Source organism: Lissotriton vulgaris, chromosome 7 (genome assembly GCF_964263255.1).
Source record: "Lissotriton vulgaris chromosome 7, aLisVul1.2, whole genome shotgun sequence".
In the NCBI taxonomy this organism is placed as follows: Eukaryota; Metazoa; Chordata; class Amphibia; order Caudata; family Salamandridae; genus Lissotriton; species Lissotriton vulgaris.
Genome location: NC_141695.1, coordinates 624,582,148 through 624,599,033, shown reverse-complemented (window position 1 = coordinate 624,599,033; position 16,886 = coordinate 624,582,148). Strand labels below are relative to the sequence as shown.

The window sequence follows — 16,886 nt, the reverse complement described above, 5'->3', positions numbered from 1 at the left end:
AAAGGATTGTCATTCTGTCCTGAAGCTCACTTTGACTACACAGAAACACGAATAGACTTTTATAAATATATCAGGAAGTTGAAATTAGCAAAGGTACACGCTGGAAAACAAACCGAGCCTGCTAATACTGTGGAAGAGAACACAGATAATGTTCTGTTTAATACCATTGCAGACATACCAGACTTGAGAAATAGTTTCGAATCACTATTTGACCTGGACGGCACTTCTATATCAGATGCGGAACTGTTAGAGGAGCTAAATATCCCAACAGATGAAAGACCAGTTACCGGATTAAAGAGAAAATCAAGGTACTATCCGATATTATCACCAGGTAACAAAATAGATCTTTTCTCAGAGGCAATAGTAAAGGAACTGGACAGTCTTTCCAAAGTGAGAAACAAGACACGTGAAAATCTTTCAAAAACTGAACGTGCAGCCATCAAAACACTGATGAACAATGATAAAGTCACCATAAAACCAGCGGACAAGGGGGGCAATATTGTGCTTATGAGGACATCAGACTACATATGTGAGGCGATGAGACAACTAAATCAAGAAAATAACTACCAAAAATTGGAAATCAACCCATATGTGAATATGAAGAGAGAATTACAAGAGCACCTGGAAATCTGGTATACAAAAGGTTTAATAGATGAAGAAGAAAGAAAATATTTAACCATTGACCATCCAATAACACCCTGTATATATTTTCTCCCAAAGATTCACAAGACTTTAAATCACCCTCCAGGAAGACCAATTGTCTCCTCGTGTGGATCATTATATGAAAACATCTCCAACTATGTTGACAAATATCTAGCCCCTATTGCCCAAAGTCTTCCCTCGTATATCAAAGACACTGGTGAATTTTTGAGAATACTGATGAATGTGAACTGGAACTCAGAATATTTGCTAGTCACCATTGATGTAGTCTCACTCTACACTTCAATCCGTCATGAGATCGGAATGCAAGCATGTGAGTATTATCTCAAACAGCGTAACATCATATATCTGGACCACTCCAAAATGCTAATCAAGATGATTGATCTATGCTTGAGGAATAATGTGTTTCTTTTTGACAAACAATTATTCAGACAAATCTGTGGTACCGCCATGGGCATTTCTCTATCACCCAACTATGCTAACATCACAATGGGGTGGTGGGAGAAGACTATAGCGTGGAATGAAGAAAACCAACAAGATCTGGAACGGATAATATTATGGGTCCGTTATATCGACGACCTGTTTATTATTTGGCATGGTAAGGACGATCAATTTCAAACCTATTTTAACAAACTAAATGAGAATGAAGTGGGACTACAGTTCACATGCAACACGAGCACACAGGAAATAGACTTCTTGGACACTAAAATATATGTGTGCAATGATAAGCTTGAATCCACTCTATTTCGCAAAAAAACAGCAATGAATAGTGTGCTCCATGGAACGAGTTTTCATCCCACACCCCTTCTACGAAGCATACCGTATGGAGAATTCACACGCCTCAAGAGAAATTGTTCGGTACCAGAGGATGCAGAGAAAGTTATACAAGAGAGTAAATGCAGATTCAGAGCAAGAGGCTATGCAAAAGAAAAATTGACTTGAAAACACGAACTCAAACATTAATGGAACAGCCCAAAAAAACGGAAACCCACACACCTCCTAGACTCATAATGACTTTCAGCAAAGAGAGTGGAAATATTGCCCGCATAATGAAAAAATATTGGCATCTACTGTCAGGGGACCCTGACATTGGCACTACCATCGGTAAAGCACCATTAATAACATACAAAAAGAATACTTCTCTCAAAGATTTGTTGGTCAAGAGCTACTTTCAAGAAAAACCGAAACAAAATTGGCTGGAAATGCAATGGAAAGGGTTTCAACCGTGTAATTCGTGCAAAGCTTGTAAAATTGGCAAGAGTATGAAAGTGATTGAGGAACCAGATGGGAAGTTAATGAGAATTGAACAACAAATCTCATGTACCTCAAAAAACGTTGTATACGTTATTGAATGCAAATGCGGAATGAAGTATGTGGGGTGCACAACCTGCATGTTGAAAAAACAAATCTTGGAACACATCCGAGCGGTAAAAAACTCCAATATGCAATATGCCACCGCTAAACATATGAGTACATGCCAAAACGGAGACTTGAGACAAATGCATTTCTATGGGGCAAAAGTATTGGACAAAATGGAGAGAGGTGGTGATGTGGTTCGAAGATTGCGACAAATGGAGTCACGCATGATAGTCAGACTTAGAACAAAACACCCGAAAGGGATGAACTTTGGAGAGGATCTGCATATCCATCTGGAATAAATAATGTTCTCGTAATGACATTGGGTACTATAACCTTAACTTGGAAACAATGACTGAGTAATAAGAGACATTAATGAAAGAATGGGGTACTAAACCCAGAATTGGTTTATATTATGTAGCCATAGTGAACTACTAGTCACCAAAGTGCAGTAACTTAAAAGCACGCAAAGTCTTTCTTTCTTTTAATTATTTTGTTTGTCACTGAAAAGCAATGAAACTACATATCCCATAATGCCTCCTAAATGGCTAACTATGGGTTGGTATAAATAACAACACAATAGAGGGACTAACCAACCGTGAGCAAGGCCAGTTGTGGCCGAAACGCGTTGGTGGGGTGAAGTCTTGATTAAAAAGGCTTAAGAAGATATCCTGATTGTGCCGCCTCTTTTGTTAAAAAAAAATATATATATATATATATATTCCAGTACTCTATCTTAGGAATCCACTCAGCAAACAGGACTCAGATAGACAAGCGCGGACCCAATCCTTCGTGCTTTTCAATATTTATTTAGAGAAAATTCGCCTCGCATCAGTATGCCGCCATGACGCGTTTCGGTCCGACCTGGACCTTGATCACATGACGCGTTACTCATGGACCCAAGCCGTATTTAAAGTGACCAGTGACCAGTAATTGTAAACAGCTGTTACATTGCACAATAAAACTGAAAAACAGACTATGCAACGAACACAATACATATAGATTCGACTGCTAATGGAATACATATGTACAATAATATTGATAGAATGTACAATTAAAATCAAGCGTATTTACAAGTGATTTCATGAATATACATCTATATATTGGTACAAAAATATACATATAAGTCTCAGTAGAAAAAAATATATATATATACACATATCTAAATAAATAAAGACATATTTAAAAGGACGACTCCCCAATGCTATAAGGAGCCCCCCTCATAAAATTATCGATACATAACCAAATCGATGGTTAGCAACTATATATATGTATCAAACTCCAAGCGCAGTCTTAAATATGCTGTTTACATTAATATAGCCCAAGTGGGCAAACACTTTAAACAAGGCAAAAGGGTCCTAGGATGTATAGATCGATGTTATCAGCTGCCTGAACTGTATAGGCGAAAAATAAAGTGATAACATATTTGTGAAACAGTGAAACAAAGGATATAGAATAGGAAAACCCTAAAGACTCTATTAAAATAATAGAGATAACCAACAATGTGTATCGTGAAATTAAAATGAGTAAATACTCAAATTCATATTATAGCGCAGATGTATATTTTCGAGAGACATTTAAAAAGGGGCATCTTTGGAGATTCAGAAACATGTTAGAGTAATAAGCATAATATTTTTCCAAACCAATGTGTTTGAAATAAATCAAATCATGCAATGCCCATCAAACATGTAGGAAACAGTGTAAAATCCAGACACAGCAGAGTTGAATAATAGGTTTATATACAGGTATATAAGTCCTCCGTGGTGTTAAGACCATTTGGGACTTTGGAATTAAGTTCCAAAATATACCTGGTTTCCAGCACTCTCAAGGCACTGTCCCTGTTGCCACCCTTGCGAGAAGGAGGTATGCAGTCTATGGCAAAGTACTGAAGCAGAGTATTATTGCTATCATGCTTGGCTTGAAAATGCCGTGCTACAGGATATGCTTGATCCTTGTTATTAATGGCCCTGAGATGTTGCAGGATCCTCATGTGCACGGGCAATTTAGTACTGCCAACGTAGCGCAATGCGCAGGGACATTCTAACACATACACAACGTATTCCGTTTTGCACGTAATACGTCGCTTGATTTTAACTGGATTAGACCAGAATGGAACACTGTATTCCTTCACATTATTCGCATGTTTGCAGGCTTTACATTGCAAACATTTGAAAAAACCTTTTTGCTTGGACAGCCAGTTGGAGGGGGGTCTAATTTCAGGATTGCATTTATCTAGACAATTTCCCATGGATCTGGCTTTCCGAAAAGTTATCAGAGGGGTAGGATTGTCTCTAAGCAAATCATTGCCTATGACAGGATCCTTCAATAACAGATCCCAGTGTCTCCTGAAAATCTTTCTAATGGCCGCTTGCTGTTTGTTATAGGTTATGATGACTCGCAATTTATTGTTAGAATCATCGGCCATGACAGGGTTTTTTGGGGCTAAGATGTTATCACGACTCAAAGATTCAGTTTTCCTGATAGCCTTCTCAATGATCGCGGGTTTGTATCCTCTTTGAAGGAACCGCTCCGTACAACTTTCCTGAGCCAGTTTACATTCTTTATTGTCACTACAGATGCGTTTGATCCGCAGCATTTCCCCATAGGGGATGCTGTTGATCAAGTGCTGGGGGTGATGGCTGGAGGCATGGAGAACAGAGTTCCCAGCCGTAGGCTTACGATGGAGTCTAGTGCATAAATTGTTGTTGCTAACATACACTTCCACATCTAGAAAGACTACAGAGGTTTTGCTCATATTCGCAGTAAATTGCAAGTTCAAAAGATTGTCATTTAACTTTTGTATGAACTCCCTGGCTCTTTCCTCAGACCCCCTCCATAAGATGAAGAGGTCGTCAATGTACCTCAGCCATAAAGGGACATGTGTCTTCAAGATGTTTTCATATTCCCTTTTCAAGACCTGCTCCTCCCACCAGCCCATATGCAGGCAGGCATAGCTGGGGGAGAAGCAGGCCCCCATAGCTACCCCCCTTATTTGTTGAAAAATGGTGTTGTCAAAAGAAAAGTAGTTGTGTTCTAAACATACTTTAACCATTTCTACCAGCATCTTATTGTGGAGGGAAAAACATGCAGGTCTACGATTGAGGTAATATTCAATCGCTCTGATTCCATCCTTGTGACTAATGGAAGTATAAAGGGATGTAACATCCATGGTAATTAGGATAAGGTCATCAGACCAGTTTTTGTCGCTGATTTTTCTCAAGAAATCAGAGGTGTCTCTAACATAAGATGGAAGTTTGAGCACCCATTCTTGTAAAAAAAAGTCCACATATTTGGAGGTGTTCTCTGTTAAACTACCTATACCCGATATTATGGGCCTGCCTGGTGGTTTTATCATACTCTTGTGCCCCTTAGGAAGAAAGTAAATTGATGGCACAGCTGGATATTCATTGTACAGAAATAGGTATTCATCATTGCTGATTAAACCACTACTTTTCCATGCCAATAATTTGCCATAATAGTCCAACCACGATGACTTCATAATTTGAAGATTACTACCTTTGTAGCATGCAACATCATTAAGTTGGCTATAAGCCTCGTCCATGTACATAAGTCTAGGCCAAAGGACAATATTGCCCCCCTTGTCAGAATGTTTTATAACAAGCTCCTCATTGGCCTGTAGTTTCTTCATTAGTTCTATGTAGCACCTTTGTTTACCATTCATCTTGGTGCTACACTGATTAGTAACTCTGTACAAATCCTTCAAATCCGAGGCAACAAGTTCATGAAAACGGTCTAAGCTGTCATGCATCATAATAGGCAAAAAAACTGATTTAGGTTTAAATGGGGTTTTGATAGTACAACCAAAATCCATACCTTCTAACCCCAAGGCATCAGTGGGTACAGTTTGTTCTTCCTGGAGTTGTTGTAAGTCAAAGAATAGATTCACATCACCAGCTGAAATTAGAGGTGGACTAGTGGCATATTGAGGAGTTTTGTCACTTTCCTTATTCCCTTTTGTTTTATGAAATTTTTTCAACTTTAACTTCCGAATAAAACGGAACACATCCATTCGGGTTTCTGAGTAGTTAAAATTACTTTCGGGACTGAAAGAGAGACCCAGAGACAATATCTGACACTCCGCTTTATTTAGTGCAATGTCAGACAAATTAATCACCGTGTATATATATATATATATATATATACACACACAAGAAAGAGTTGCCGTTCGTTGGACGTGCACTCGCAGAGAGGCATATGCACACAAGTACAAGCAGTTTCACCAGTTACACAGCTCCTTCCTTTCCCGCTGCCTGACGCGTTTCGGGCTTGTCCAACCTTCCTTATGGGCCACCTGTGTTTCAATAACGGCCAATGAAGCACTGCCAGTAAACCCCTCTTTTATTTCCACAGTAAAGCATTCCATGGCAATACAAAGCATTATGGGACTGGTAGTGAAAATACAACCCAAGTGGGTTGCCGCTGTCAATGAAACATGACAAAGTTATTCAAGGGGAAACTCAAGGGTCTCGTAATACAGTTCGCACAATACCAAAAGCACGTCCTGCTCCATTCACACCGTTCAAGTAAACAGCACCGGTCCCACTCAGATCCTGGTGTGGTGCTTGCCCGTGGCCGGACAGGCCACATTAAATACAAGAAAGAGTTGCCTCTCATTGGATGTGCACTCGCAGAAAGTCATATGCTCACAAGTTCAAGCAGTTTCACAAGGCACACAGTCCTTTCCTTTCTCGCGGGAAACAACCTTAACAACGCGGTCAAAACACTGCAGTACATTTAGACCCCTGGTTTTACAACGCAAGTCGTTACAATGACTTGCACTGGAGGGCGCTCTAGACTAAGGAATAGTGTCATTTACTATTCCAATACCTTCCCTACTGTACGTAGGCTGGAGTTGGAATACAAAATCATACTATTCCTAAGTTCAGCGCAAGTCGTTGTAACAACATGCATTGTAAAAACTGCGATGTAATGTACCGCAATCTAAATGATCGCATTGTAACATCATACATACTTTCCCACGGCCCTACGCGTTTCAGGCTTGTCTGCCCTTCCTCATGGGCAGCCTGTGTTTCAATAACGGCCAAGAAGCACTGCCAGAAAATCCCCTCCTTTATTTCCACAGTAAAGCACAGCATAGGGGGATGCTGCCTCCAATAATTAAACTGTAGGCAGCGTGGTGGAAGAGACCCAGAAAAATATCCAAAAGGGGGAATTACTATTGATGTGTATGAATAGCAACCAAAAGTTGAGAAATGTATAAACCATGCTTTAATAAACTGCAGCATTTATATACACAATACCATGTCGTCAGTGGAATGATTGATGGGGAAAGGTATGCAGTTGGGCAGGGCACTAAGAAGGGGGGAGGAACTTGCCCCAGGGAGGGGTTGAATTATGGGCCGGGAAAGTGAAGCTGGATCTGTTAGGGGCCCGTGTCAAAGGACGCCAGAGGCGGGAACCCTCCCCCCCTCCGCACAAGAAAGCAAAGGGGGTGAACAGATTGATCGCCGCCAAGCTAGCCGTGAGCCGCCTAATCCGGGCAAGGGAGGGCAAGTGGCTGGGGGAGTTCAAAAGGGGGCACAGGTCTCTCCTTGTGGCACTGAACCCCCGATCTAATCGGAATCCCACCCACCCACGCCAATAGAAAGCGGGCGTTTCACCCATGAGGTCAAAAGGAAGGGGGAGTGGATGAGACCCAGAAAAGATCCAAAAGAGAAAATTACTAGAGGTAGATGAGCTGCTCACACAGTGTCCTTTGGAGGCGTTATGGCAAGGACACAGAGTGAGTGGATGACAGCAACAGCTAAAGACAGAGTGGACGAGATGCTCGCACAGGGTCCTTGGGATGCCACACGGCAGGGCACTAAGGAGCAGGCGAGGGTCCAGGACAAGCGAAATGGCAGGTGCAAGCCGGGATGGTCCTAACAGATGCCCACAAACCTTGAAAGTAAGGGAAGCCTGATGCCGCACAACACGGAGGCTTGCTTGAAGGGGCACCTCGAGCAAAGATGAGTGCTGTCATAAAAGGACTAAGGGCAAACTGGGGAAACAATGCATGATGCTAATGATCACATGGAAGTGTATGAATAGTACAAAAAGAACAAGTGATGGACAGAATGCAAAACAATGTCATACATTCACCCCAGTACAGAGATCTGGGCCTAAATCCATCTTTTTTTGCTCACCATGCCATTTCAGTTTGGACCCAGCCATATGCAACTCAGTCTTGACCCTGAGCACAATGGGAACAGTCCAGCCCGAACTGCCAGGCCAGGTTCTCCCTGGTCTGGAAACAAGCATCCTAGGACCGGTTTGGGCTTTCAGCCCTCATCAGCCAGGATAGCTTGACTTCAGTGGCATGGAGAGCACAGGACTCACGTCTGAGCATACCCGTCCCACTCGGGGTGACAAATGCAAAAAGAACAAGTTTTGGACAGATGCCCACAAACCTTGGAAGTAAGGGAAGCCTGATGCCGCACAACACGGATGCTTGCTTGAAGGGGCACCTCAAGCAAAGATGAGTGCTGTCATAAAAGGACTAAGGACAAACTGGGGAAACAATGCATGATGCTAATGATCACATGGAAGTGTATGAATAGTACAAAAAGAACAAGTGATGGACAGAATGCAGAACAATGTCATACATTCACCCCAGTACAGAGATCTGGGCCTAAATCCATTGTTTTTTTTCTCACCATGCCATTCCAGTTTGGACCCAGCCATATGCAAATCAGTCTTGACCCTGCACCCAATGGGTACAGTCCAGCCCGAACATCCAAGCCAGGTCCCCCCTGGACTGGAAACAAGCATCCTAGGACCGGTTTCGGGCTTTCAGCCCCCATCAACCAGGATAGCTTGACTCCAGTGGCTGAACTGTTCCCATGAGGCACAGGGTCAAGACTGATTTGCATACGGCCAGGTCTAAACTGGCGTGGCATGGTGAGCAAAAGAATGATGGATTTAACCCAGATTTCTTGACTGGGGGTGAATGTTTTGATTTGTTCGGCATTCCGTGCATCAATTGCGTGTCTAGTGTATGAATAATAACCAAAGGTTGATAAATGTATAAACCATATTTTAATAAACTGCGTCCTTTCTATGCACCATACCATGTTGTTACTTGAATGACTGATGGAGAAAGGTACACAGTTGAGCAAGGCGCTAAGAAGGAGGGGGGGACTTGTCCCTGGGAGGGGTTCAAGTGTTGCACAAATACTTTACACATTGCCTCTAAGTTAAGCCTGACTTCTCTGTGCCACGCTACCAGAGAGTTGAGCACAAGTTAGTTTAGGGTGTGCTTTACCCTGACAAGGATTGTGGTTGCTGCACAAGGGTCATATCCCAGTCAACCAGCAACTCAGTTACTTACATAAATCTATTGTTACTAACTGCTTATCAGTACAACACACGATTCCTTTACTATACCTTGACTCTTTTGCACATATCCCTAGCTGCTTGTTAGGGTACATAAGTAAAAGTATTGGTTTGTTGAAAATGCAAGCTTCAACCCTTGTTTTACAAGGCGGGAATGATGCTACTAGTTAATACTATATAAATGTGGGTATTTGTACTCTCAATCCTGACACAAGTCTCATAGATGAAAAACAAGTACAAAAAATGTTGAATATGAAGCTTTAAATTGGGTTAGCATATTTCATGTGGCTGCTTAGCCGTTAAGTGACCTCTTATTATGCTTGAGAATCTCTGCCAAGCCTAACCTTTTGTCAACAGGACTGTGCATGTCCAAACATTGTTTTATCGACCTTTTGACCGAGGATTAAAATGCCGCTGACCAGTGCTGGCTATGGGTCAGCTTTTTTCATGGGCCAATTTATTTGTTGTTTGACTTTGTAGGGCACTATCAGGTTGGGTTTATTTGTCCAAGGCTCGGCCAGACTAGGGAGATGGGGCTCCAAAAATGAAAGCAATTTCTGGTGCTTGGGTTGGGTTACCATTAAGAGGGGCTGGGCATGTATAGAAGAATGACGAGTCCGTCTAAGCAAGAGCAACACCATGAAATGTGCCTGCCTGGCTCTCTCCTTCATAGAGAGGCCTTGAGGGCTGCGGAACAGCTCAATAACACACCCTCCTCGCTGTGGGGAAGTGTGCAGCGAGCCCTAAAATAATAACTCACCCCGTCACACACAGTGAGAACTTTCTCTCCTCCACACCAGATCGAGTCACAGAGGCTCACTCCTTATCCCCCTGAACACAGCCCAGGCAGAGGTCTCCAGATCAAAACATAGCATATGTGTGTATAAAGCGCACGTTTCCCCTGAAGGGTATACTAGCACTCTGATACCAGGTATTTATTGGTAGGTAAATCAATGGCACTCATTTTTATCGATCTCAGTTAGATGAAAGGCTGAGTTTACCCACTGGGATTCTAACATTTGACCACGAGGTCAAAGACAGATCCCTGTAGTGCATTCCTCAGCTCACTGCACCCCCTGACCCAGCCTCTCATCGTGCGATACTCCCAGGGCTGTGGAGACACCGTTAAAGCGAAGGCAGCCGACGCAGGTAAAACCAGGATGAAACTGCAGCCTGCCTGACGCCCGCTGCCTGCTGTCCGGTGGAGACCCGCCCATTGCTCCAATGACCTGCCGGAGGCTGGAGTCCAGGCCTGCCAGTACCTAGACACCTCGCCTGCAGACTGCTTTCACACACTGCTAGCTCAAACTTTGAGGCCCAGTTGGTGCCTGTGGGTACCTTTCATCCGTAGAGGCCTTACCTAGCACTGTTTGCCATCTTTAAGCCAGACAGAGCCTCCGGTGCTAAGGTGAGGTGAGGGCTCGACTGCAGTAAGTCAGTCTGTAGCGCATCCCCAATTAGCTCTGTGTGTGATTGTGTGAAGTGGCCAACAAACCCCACAGGCCTGAAGCACAGGCGGCAGGCACTCTTACTTCATTCACAAGGTCTGTACCTGCTTGCCGTACCCTGAACCCGTACCTTGCCAGTTGTGCCTGTCTCCAAGCCAGCACCTTGAGGCACGCCTCCTTCCGGCTCCAGAGGACTTGAAATAAGGTAATACTGTTTCCAACTCTGGCTGCTCTGACTTGTGCCTATAAGTAAAGCAATGATTTTACTCTGGCAAAGGTTGGAAAGATGTAAAAAATTTTGTTTTCTACGTGTAAAAGGACAATAATATTAGTATATGTGGAGCAATAGGTTTTTTGCATTTTTGTGCTGATGTTAATTTAGCTGTAATGTGGAAAAGGTTTCCTTTTTAACTTGGAATGAAATGTGCAATCCACCTGCTCATTTTGTGTGGGAAATAATCCTTAATACCATATGTAGAAAAGCATGTGTCACAGCCAAGATTTAATTATAGATTGTAATGCCTGATTTTTTGGGGGTCTAAATTTGTTTTATTATTGTAATTATACTGCAGAAATTGCTTCATAGTGCACAATGATAGAAAAGTGTGCCAGATTGGCGTCAACATTCAGCCAAAGTGAGCTTTCAGTAAAATGAAATAACGTGCCCAGACAAAGTTTTGGAGGACTTTTTGCATATTCTCAAGTGCGCCCTGCGGAGGCAGGACCAGCAAGGTTTTAAATTTGTAAAGAATTCTAGGAAGGATCGTCATCTTCAATGCAGCTATCCTGCCTAGCCATGAGAGTGGGTAACGCTGCCATTGCGCTAGGTCTGCCTGCCCTTTTCCGAGTAGTTCTTGGTAGGTATTGGAGGCAGTCTCTCGTATCGAGGGGCGAGTTGGATGCCTAAGTATGCCACCGGGCCCAATGCCCAGAGTATAGAGAAAGTTCGGGTTAACCGTTCTCTAGTGCGTGTTGTTGTTGTCAGGTTCAGAGTCTGGGACTTAGTGAGGTTGGTGCGAAAGCCCGAGACCAGTCCAAAAGCTTGCACTACTTCCAAGAAAGCTGGGAGAGTGCTCCCCGGGTTCTGTAAAGCTACTATTACATCATCGGTCTAGAGCAGAGGACTTCAAACTTTTGTAGGCTGAGCCCCCCCAGCTGAATTTTTTTAGATGTTGGGGCCCCCCCACCACCTGACGGAAATTTCTGGAATTGACCCCCACACGCATATTCCGGGTATATTCAGCAAATAATGTTCAATAAAATAAGAGTGTTTAGTAAACTGCAGGTTTGTGAGTGGGTGTGGTGAAATGACAGAGGCTTATTACACAGCTCAAAACACCACTTTCCAAGATAAAATGTGCACTCTTGTTTTTACTAGACTTCCTCTCGTCTCTACGGTTGTCTCTTCCCTTATTCTCACGTTCTCACCTACCCCCCACTTCTTTTCTCTCTCCTTCCTCTTCTCTCCTACTGTATTGCTGATGGTTTAATGTAATGTGTAATTGTTGATCTTTTTTTGTTATACTGTTAAACCACATTGTTGCACTTCCTTTCGTCCCTCCTGTTCATCTCCTACCGCATCCTCCCTCTATTGATGTCTCTCCTTCTCCCCTCTCTCAATGTATTGAGACTGAACTTTTTTTTGTCTGATGCCCGCTGGAGCTACCTGGTTTAGCTATAGGTGAGATGGGCAGTGGACTCCCTCCTTGGTCTTCACCTACCCAGTCGGTCTTTAGACAGACTTCTTTTCGTCTCTCCTCATTGTCTCTTCCCTTATCCTCCCTCTCTCACCTCCCCTGCCCCCTCCACTACTTTTCTCTCTCCTTTCTCTCCTCTCCTAATTGTATTGCCTATTTTTTGGGATTTATTGTGTAATGGTTGAACTTTTTCTGTTACATTGTTGATTCTCATGTAAAGCGCTCTGATACCTCCTTGTCTAGCCAGCACTATGTAAAACTCTTTAAATAAATTGATAATAACACCACCAACATAAATGTGACAGGTGTGCCTTTTTTTCAGAGATGGTCAATCTGTGGATGGATTTTTGCTACTGCCATCCTCAGGTTGTGCTCCACATCCAGTCTTGAACGGTACTTAGCCTTTAATATTGCAGGTGCCGAGAACCCAATCTCACATAAATAGGACGAGCTGAAAGGCAAGAGAGTTTTGATAGCAGTTTCTCCCAAAGCTTAATGTTCTGCAGACATTTTCAGCCAAGACAGGGCCTGTAACGGATACAGTGTTGTCAGATTTTTCGAGCACTCCCTAGCCCAGAGCTGATACACGAGAAGCAAATCTTCTCTAGAAATAATTAACAAACGTCTTAGGCAGCATTATAATGGGATAATTGCCCACCAACCAGTTATGAATCCGAAGACAGTTGAAAGTCTGCAGGGAGGGCGCTGAATGAACACCTAATTGAGAATTCCTTAGTGGTAGGATAAGTTGCTTGCCTGAATCAATGGGGTTTTAGGACTCGTCTGGCGTATGAATAAAAAATAAAACTAATAATAAATTAATGATGTATATTTTACTTCAGAGCAATGTTGTCTGACAGACTTTGTGATGGTATGGACATGTTAGGGATTTTGTGTGCCCTGGGCCAAAACTATTTTGGGGGCCCCTGTTCAGTACAGATTTGAGTTTAGATGGTTTACTTTCAGCTCTGCCATACCCCCGTTAGCCAGGCTACTAACGCTGCACAGGCGCTGTGGTCGAAATTCTAAAAGCATTTACATCTAATATTCAGAAATAGTGATGTGTTTTCACTATTGTAACAAAACAGCAGCTCACTAATTTTACAGTGAATAATATCTGTTATATCCTCCAATTTCTCATATGTGAGGACCCGCTTGGATCTAACTTTTTTATAGTTAACTTTTTTATGGTTGTTGCATGAAACAAACACATTTCTCTGCAAATAGTAACAGACTAACTCACATCAATCACATTAAAAAGAAATTAAACAAAACAGTATTTGCAATAATCTGTTTAGGAATTATTCCAGGCAATCAGGGCAAAAACGAACTGTGTCTATTAAGGGGCCCCTGGAAGGCTGGATTGCAGTGCATTTAGATGTCTCCTTTTGTAATTAAGGAGGAAAACCTTGAGGGGGCAGGACATGCCCATACTTGTGTACAGGGGTGAGTGAGGTGACCATATAAATTTGGGTGCACATGTTAGTGCAGAGTGGGACGAATGAATGCATGGTTAGTGGTGGGCTTATTTGAGTGAGATTGCAGACTGAGCAGTGAGGGGGACAGGTGAGTGAAGTGTCACGAGTGCAGGTTAAGTAGTGTGCTTGTGTGACTGCAGGGTGAGGTACAGGGTGAACAGCCCAAGTGCATTGTGAGTGCAGAGTGATCACTGTGAATGGAGGGTAAGTGTGTGAATGGTGTGAGTGCATTGTGATCAGTGTGACCGCATTGTGATCTCCGTGAGTGCAGAGTGATCACTGTGAGTGGAGGATAAGTAGGTGAATGGTGTAAGTGTATCAGGATCAGTGTGAGTGCAGGGTGATGGTGAAGGGTGAAAGTGAAGGGCGAGAAAAAGGAGCGAGTTATCTGAATGAAAGGTGCAATCCCAGACACTTGAAATAACTCAGCATGTTTTTGACGGCAGTGTATGGTTTCAAATGTGTTAAACTATTGCTATTATGGCAGTAACCAGGGGTCAGGGTGGTGGAAGGAAATAATGTTCTCATCCCTCAATAAAGTTCCAGTCTTATGATTAGGTTTGACAGCTCATTATTTGGATGTCACAGATGGTATAAAAATAAGCAGTCACCTAAAGCTGTATTTTCAGCACTTGTCTGTGCATACTTTGAACAGCAAATATAAATAGAAAGAACTTTTAATTGTTTTCTTGAGCTGCCTGAATGATCCAGGACTGATAATAAAAGGGATTAAAGGAACAAAAGTCACATTACAAATGAATAAATACAGGGCCGGCTTTAGGGCAGTGCAACAGGTGCGGCCTATGTTGAGCAATTGCTTATGAATGGCACATATGCCTGGTGGTAGTGAAAGAATCAGAGGAGGCAGTCATGGGGTGCGGGCGCACCAAAAATGATTCTCGCACCAGGCGCCACCAGCGCTAAAGCCGGCCCTGAATACATACTATTTAGTGTCAAGACAAGCAATTTGCAGGCTGTTTAAAGAGCACATGGCTGGTTGACATTTTGCGCGCCTGCCTGTGTAATTTTAAGAGAAACTTTCAGGGACGTTTTAAGGATTTTGGGGGCCCTGAGCCAAATGTACTTTGGGGGCCCCAGTTCGGACCAGCTTTGATTTTATGATCCAGTCTCAGCTCTTTCATGCCTTCTTTGGTCAAATACTAAATGTGTGTACATCTGATATTCAGGGATAGTGATGTGTGTTTTCAGTATGTAACAACAGCAGTTCACTAACATTACTGCACATAATCTCTGTCACACCCTCTCATTTCTCAAATGTGAGGTCCTGTATTGATCTAAAATATACTTTTTATATGGATGTTGCATGATGCATAAACACATTTTGTCTGCAAAATGTCTGTGATCGGAAAACGCTATTTACAACATTGTGTTTAAAAAAATGTCAAGGTCATGAGGGCAAGACTCTGAACAGAGCTGGCTCTTTCATGTCACCGTCGCCCTCCCACCCTTCCTTGAAAGGCTTGGGCCCTCGGCCAGAGCCCACCTTTCCCATGCTTTAAAATGTCCCTGGTAACTTTGTCTCCTCTCTGGGACAGAGCTAACTCTCCAAGGAGGGGGTTAATTCATAGATCTGAAATGCTTCAGCTGTAGTGGGAAGCAAGTGGTCTCCTCTGCTAGGATATGGAAAGCGAAGGAACAGTTTCAGTTTTAGCAGAGCAGACATCCTGCCTCCCACTGCAGCTGAAGCATTTTAGCACTATGAATGAACCCCCTCCTGGGAGAGTCAGCAAGACAAAAGTATGGGCACGAAGGTCAGATTACAGTGGAGTGTGCGCCCCCCCCCCTGAGATGGTGTTGCGCCCCGCCTAGGGGGGCACGCCCCACAGATTGAAAAACTCTGCTCTAGAGTAAGATCAGGTGCTCCTCCCCACCGATCGTATGCCCGTGATTATCCCTGAAGATCTAACTCTTTGTGCAAACGGCTCCATGTATAGAGCAAACAATAGATGGGAAAGTGGACCCCCCTTTTGTATCTCCCTGTCTATCAGAAAGCATTTGGACGCTGTGCCATTCACTCAAATAGACGCGATCGGAGAGCCGTAGTTACTAAGGATCCAAGAACAAAAGCGTTCTTTATTACCGAAATGTTTCAGCACTTCAATGAGGTGTGGCCAGTGCCCTCAGTGGAATGCTTTTCCGGTATCGATCGAGAACAGCATCCTCTCCTGCAACGATCGGGCAGCCTTGTCTATCAAATGTAGTATTCTCTTGGTATTGTCAGAACATTATGTTTGCAGTGTAAAGCCGGCCTGCTTGGGTTCAATCAATCCTGGGAGTAGGGGCACCAGCCAAGCAGCCGATATTCCAGTGAAGAGCTTAGAATCTATATTTAAGAGCAAGATCGGGCAATACGAAGTGCATTCTTGTTTGTCCTTGCTCTGCTTCGCTATAACTATTATTACCACCTCCTTCTTAGACAGGGGAAGAGAGTCCGCTTACAATATAGAATTGAAAACTCTTGTGAAGAGGGAGGCTATTTTACAGCAGAGCAATTTATAAAACGTTGCTGGAAAGCCACCTGGCCCCGGAGCCTAATGCGTTTGTAACTTAGAGATTGCAGAAATGACTTCCTCAATCCTAATCGGTTTCTCTAAGTCTGTAGCTTGTGTGTCAGTTAAACTCTCAACCTTTGCCTCCTCCAATTATATTCTGCGCAGAGTATAGCTCCTGATAAAAGGCTCCAAAGTGGGCTGCTATGGCCTCATCCTCCTCAATTACCTTTCCATCCTGGGCCCTCAGAGTCTTGACCACATTCGCCTGACGTACCCTCCTGAGAATGTTCGTGAGCATCTGTCCACTTTTGTTACTCTCCACATAGAAGGAGTGCCTCATCCTCAAAGTTGAATAATCTGCACTGTCGAGATCCAGAC

The 16,886-nt window shown here is 43.2% G+C and overlaps 1 protein-coding gene across 2 annotated transcripts in view; it reads left to right on the top strand.

Moving 5' to 3' along the window:
- Positions 1 to 16,886, top strand: part of LOC147702156 (proton channel OTOP2-like) — a 502,417-nt gene that overhangs the window by 170,441 nt on the left and 315,090 nt on the right. Inside the window, exon 1 of one of the 2 annotated variants that reach the window (XM_086930801.1) lies at positions 10,558 to 11,025. The exons of the other annotated variant lie outside the window; for it this stretch is intronic. The gene's annotated coding sequence lies outside the window, so the exon portion shown is untranslated. Of the gene's footprint in view, positions 1 to 10,557; positions 11,026 to 16,886 lie in introns of those variants that run through there. 2 annotated transcript variants of the gene reach the window in all.